Source organism: Macaca mulatta, chromosome 10 (genome assembly GCF_049350105.2).
Source record: "Macaca mulatta isolate MMU2019108-1 chromosome 10, T2T-MMU8v2.0, whole genome shotgun sequence".
NCBI classification, from domain to species: Eukaryota; Metazoa; Chordata; class Mammalia; order Primates; family Cercopithecidae; genus Macaca; species Macaca mulatta.
Window position 1 is genome coordinate 88900646 of NC_133415.1, and position 5253 is coordinate 88905898.

General features: G+C 49.6%; 1 long non-coding RNA gene across 1 annotated transcript; it reads right to left on the reverse strand.

The window, feature by feature from the left end:
• Window positions 1–1502: 1502 nt before the first annotated feature.
• LOC107000417 (uncharacterized) lies at window positions 1503–4358 on the reverse strand. The gene is made up of 2 exons (XR_001447532.3): window positions 4034–4358; window positions 1503–2724 (listed from the first exon to the last, which is right to left on the reverse strand). It is a non-coding gene; the product is annotated as an uncharacterized LOC107000417 (long non-coding RNA).
• Window positions 4359–5253: the final 895 nt, after the last annotated feature.

Below are 5253 nucleotides of genomic sequence, written 5' to 3' on the forward strand. Positions count from 1 at the left end.
CCCCCTTCAGCATGTGGAGCTTAATTCTCCCATTGAGTGTGGGCTGTACTTAGTGACTTGCGGAAAGGGAGGAAAAACAAGCAACTTCACAGGGGGAAACTGGACAGACACTCGTTTGGCCAGGTAATCAAGTCATGTCGCTAACATGCACCCTGATGAAATCATGTCGCTAACATGCACCCTGATGAAGTCATGTCGCTAACATGTACCCTGATGAGGTCATATCGCTAACATGTACCCTGATGAGGTCATGTCGCTAACATGTACCTGTGATTTGATGAGAAGAGCACTTTACCTCTATGATATGTTTCCCCAAACTCATAACCCCAATCTAACTATGAGAAAAGCATCAGATGAACCCAAATTGAGGGGCACTCTATAAAATACCTGTTCAGTACTCCTCAAAGCTGCCAAGGTCTTAAAAACCAAGAAACACCTGAGTAATTCTTACAGGAAACTAAAGAGACATGATGACTAAATGTAGTGTGGTGTCCTGGAAGGGACTCCGGAGCAGAAAACGGTGGAATTTAGTTCATAGAAATGTACCAGTGTTGGTTTCTTGGTTGTGACAAATGCCCTAGTAATGTAAGGTGTTAATAATAGGGGAAACAGGGTGAGGGCTATTCAGGAACTCTCTGTACTTTTGAGTATGATGGTTAAGTTCATGTGTCACCATGGAGGGTGGTTTTGGGAGAGATTAGCATTTAAATGGTTGTACTTGGGGTAAAGCCACCTTCGGGGTGTGGGCGGGCCTCATTTGATCAGTCGAAGGCCTGAATAAAACAGAAAGACTGGCCTCCCTGAGCAAGATGGAATTCTCCAACAGGCTGCCTTCAAACTGCACCATTGGCTCTCCTGGGTCATCAGCCCACGGGCCCACACTGTGGGATTCGGGCTTGCTGGCCATCATAATTAGGTAAGCCAATTCTTTATAATATCTTTTATACACACACACACACACACACACACACGCACACACACACCCTATTGGTTCTGTTTCTCTGGTGAGCCCTAACACAATGGGAAATTTCTGTACTCTAAATCAAAGACCTACAATGTTTTTTCTGTAAATGTAAAATTATTTTAATATAATAAGTTTATTTTAAAAAGAGAGCAGGCTGGGCACGGTGGCTCATGCCTGTAATCCCAGTACTTTGGGAGGCAAGGTGGGTGGATCACCTGAGGTTGGGAGTTCGAGGCCAACATGGTGAAACTCCATCTCTACTGAAAATACAAAAATTAGCCAGGTGTGGTGGCACATGCCTGTAATCCCAGCTACTTGGAAGGCTGAGGCATGAGAACTGCTTGAATCCATGAGGCAGAGGTTGCAGTGAGCCGAGATCGCACCACTGCACTCCAGCCTGGGTGACAGAGCAAGACTCTGTCTCAAAATAAATAAATAAATAATAAAAAGGGAAAAAAAAAGAGGCGTGAATTTTGAAGTCATGTAGATCCATTTATTTGTTTCCTGTGGGTGCCAAAACAAATTACTACAAGCCTGGTAGCTTAAAACAACAGAAATTTATTCTCTCATAGTTCTGGAGGCCATAAATTCAACATGAGTTTCACTGGGCTGAAGTCAATGTGTTGGCAGGGCTATATTCCCTCCAGATGCTCTAGGGAAGAATCCGTCTGCCTCTTCCAACTTTTGGTGGCTGCCAACAATCCTTGGCTTGTGGCCACATCAATCTCTGCCTCCACGGTCACATTGCTTCCTCTTCTTCTGTGTGTGTTGGTATAATCTTCCTTTCCCTCTCTCTTATAAGGATATGTGTGATGGTATTTAGGGCCCACTTGGCTAATCCTCAATGATATCCTCATCTCAACATTCTTAATCACATCTGCAAAAATTATTTTCTCAAATAAAGTAATGTTTACAGTTTCCAGAGATTAGGACTTGATATATTTGGGTGGCCATTATTCAGCCTACTACACCCTGGCTGTGTGAAATGTAGGACTTTCATAGTATGAGTAAGCCGGCTCTATAATTGAAAGTAAAAACTATAACCTATTTTTAAAAAATGTTCATCTGGGTTCCACCTAAAGTCATCTTAGTATGACCACTAGTGAGGTAGGAGGGAGGACTCGACTCTGAAGGTGGGGTTCAGACACTGGACCAAATTGAGGACTAGCTAAAGCAGGGATGGGGTAGAAGAAGCTTTCCATAAGACACACCCATCATTGTGCCATGTCAGTTTACCATTGCCATGGTAACACTCAGAGGTTACTGCCCTTTCCATGGTAGTGACCCAAGAAGTTACCACCTTTTTCCTAGAAATTTCTGCATAATCTGTCCCTGAATTTGCATGTAAATAAAAGTGGGTATAAGTATGACGGCAGAACTGCGTTTGAGCTGCTACTCTGGGCACACTGCCTGTGGGGTAGCCCTGCTCCACAAGGAGCAGTACGTCTGCTGCTGCTGAACACTGTCACTTCAATAAAAGTTACTGTCTGAGACCACTGGCTTCCCTTGAATTCTTTCAAGTCAAGAACCCTCCTGGGCTAAGCCCCAATTGGGATCACCTGCCCTGCATTGGTGGGACCCAAGCCACACTTTGCCAAACAGTGTAAGAGACTGGTCTTAGAGGTCAGCGAGTTCTACATTCTAACTCTGGCAAGCTTGTGACTTCGGTTAAGTCAACATGTTCCTTGAAGGTTATCTCTTCATCTGTACAAGAGGACACTAGCTCTGACTCAGAGGAATGCTGTCAGAATTCCTGCAGACTGTGAAACAGATGCACAACAAATGATCAGTCACATTCTCCTCCCCCTCCATTTTATAGTTTGTTACACTTCACAAAATATTTTCTACATACAATAACATTTGATCCCCATAAAATGTGTGAGATAAAGCCAAACGTTTCCTTCTCAGATGGAGAAACTGAGACTTGATGTCAACTGACTTAGCCAACTTTGCCTAACTAGAAGACTAGAGGCAGTGGGTGTCTGAGAGCACAGTCAGCAGAAGCAGAGAGGCAGATGCCCCCCAGAGATGGGGCAGGTTTGCTGACCTGGCATTTGATTTTTTTTTTTGAGAGGGAGTTTCACTCTGTTGCCCAGGCTGGAGTGCAGTGGTGCAATTGCAACCCACTACAACCTCTGCCTCCCAGGCTCAAGGTGATTCTCCTGCCTTGGCCTCCTGAGTAGCTGGGATTTCAGGCACCCACCACTATACCTGGCTAGTTTTTGTGTTTTTAGTAGAGATGGGCTTTCACCATGTTGGCCAGGCTGGTCTTGAACTCCTGACCTCAAATGATCCACCCACCTCGGCCTCCCAAAGTACTAAGATTACAGGCATGAGCCACTGCACCCAGCCTGATTTTTTTTTTCCATGATTTTCATTTCCTTTCTGTCCCTGGTAGGCATTTGAGTTTATGATCCATGATGTTCCTAACTCTGGTTCACACTGCTAGAACTTGATCATAGACTTTTGGACTTGAAGCTGTAATACTCCTGGGGTTCCCCGGTGACAGCCCACACAGTTTTCCAGTGGCTTCTTGGCCCTGGCTTCTCTGATCTCACAGTCTTCCCCTTCTTCTAAATGCTGCAAGGCAAACCCATTGTTTGTCCTCTGGTTTGACCAGGTTCTTGGTTCTGATAGCCCCTTATTCTGAGCCTTCCAGGAAGAGACTCCTACAGGACCCTCCCCTCTCAGGACCCAGCGCAGGGCTGGATGTCCTGAAGGTCTGCTGAAGGGGACTCGTGCTGAGCCTTCGGGAGGTCACAAGGAGAGAACAGAGGATGGGTTGAGGGTCCACATGCCAACATATCAGGAGTTGGACTGCTTGGGTTCCAATCCGGCTCCCGCACCTCACTGCCCCGATCCTGGGCAAATCACCAAACCCTTTGTGATTGGTTTCCTCATCTGTAAAAAGGGAATCATCATAGAACCCCAAAGTAAAATTATGAGGCTCGGGTGAAATACTGTATATAAACCTTTCATAACAGGGCTGGGCACAAGGTGAGTGCTCGCCTTGACATTGTTGCGCCAGATTCCCCTAATCACAACACTGCATGGCTGTTCTCTCCTCACCTGACCCTGCTGGGTCTGGGTCTCTGTCACTTCTTGCTGCGTCGCCTTCCGTGAGTCCTCCTTCCCAGCCCCCTAATCATGCCCGCCTGAGCAAGAGGATGAGAAAGTGCCGACCCCGCAGCTGGGGGACTCTGCTGCTGTGCGGGGCGCAGTTCGCCGAACCCACTGGCCGCTTCTAGAGAGTCGGCCCCAGGGCCAGGACCTCCACTTGGCAGGCGCTGGGGCGCCCAGAGGGAGGGCCATCGCGGGAAGGGCCCCGAGTCCTTGGACCCGCCGGCAGTCTGGAATTGGGCCGCGGCTGCCATGGCAACGCCCGGAGGCGGCTGGTAGGGGAGGCAGGCCCAGCGCGGACGAGGCCCCGCCTCCAGCCAACGCTCCACCCAGAACGAAGCCCCGCCCCGGAACGAGCCCCGGACGAAGCCACGCCCCCAGCAACCCTCTGCCACGAGAGAGGCTCTTGTCTGGCCCTCAGTGCCCGACGTGCCGCCTCTGACTCAGCGACTGTTCCTGACTGACCACAGGTGCCGCCACCGCCTGATAATACGAGTGTGTCTGGTTCCGTCTGACTGAACGCAGATTTCATGGGTGCCTGACAGCCCAAGACTGCTGGATCTGTCAGCCTGACCGCAGCTGGCTGGCTGGCTGGCTGACTGACTGACTGAATGGCCGACTGGCTGACTGGCTGACTAGCTGACTAGCTGACTGGCTGACTAGCTGACTAGCTGACTAGCTGACTAGCTGACTGGCTGACTGGCTGACTGGCTGGTTGACTGACTGGTTGACTGGCTGACTAGCTGACTAGCTGACTGGCTGACTGGCTGACTAGCTGACTAGCTGACTGGCTGGTTGACTGGCTGGTTGACTGGCTGACTAGCTGACTAGCTGACTGGCTGGTTGACTGGCTGACTAGCTGACTAGTTGACTGGTTGGTTGACTGGCTGGTTGACTGGCTGACTAGCTGACTAGTTGACTGGTTGGTTGACTGGCTGGTTGACTGGCTGACTAGCTGACTGGCTGGTTGACTGGCTGACTAGCTGACTGGCTGGTTGACTGGCTGACTAGCTGACTAGCTGACTGGCTGGTTGACTGGCTGGTTGACTGGCTGACTGGCTGACTGGCTGGTTGACTGGCTGGTTGACTGGCTGGTTGACTGGCTGGTTGACTGGCTGGCTGGTTGGCTGCTCTGGCCCGGCCACCGACACCTGGGCCTGACGGGCTGC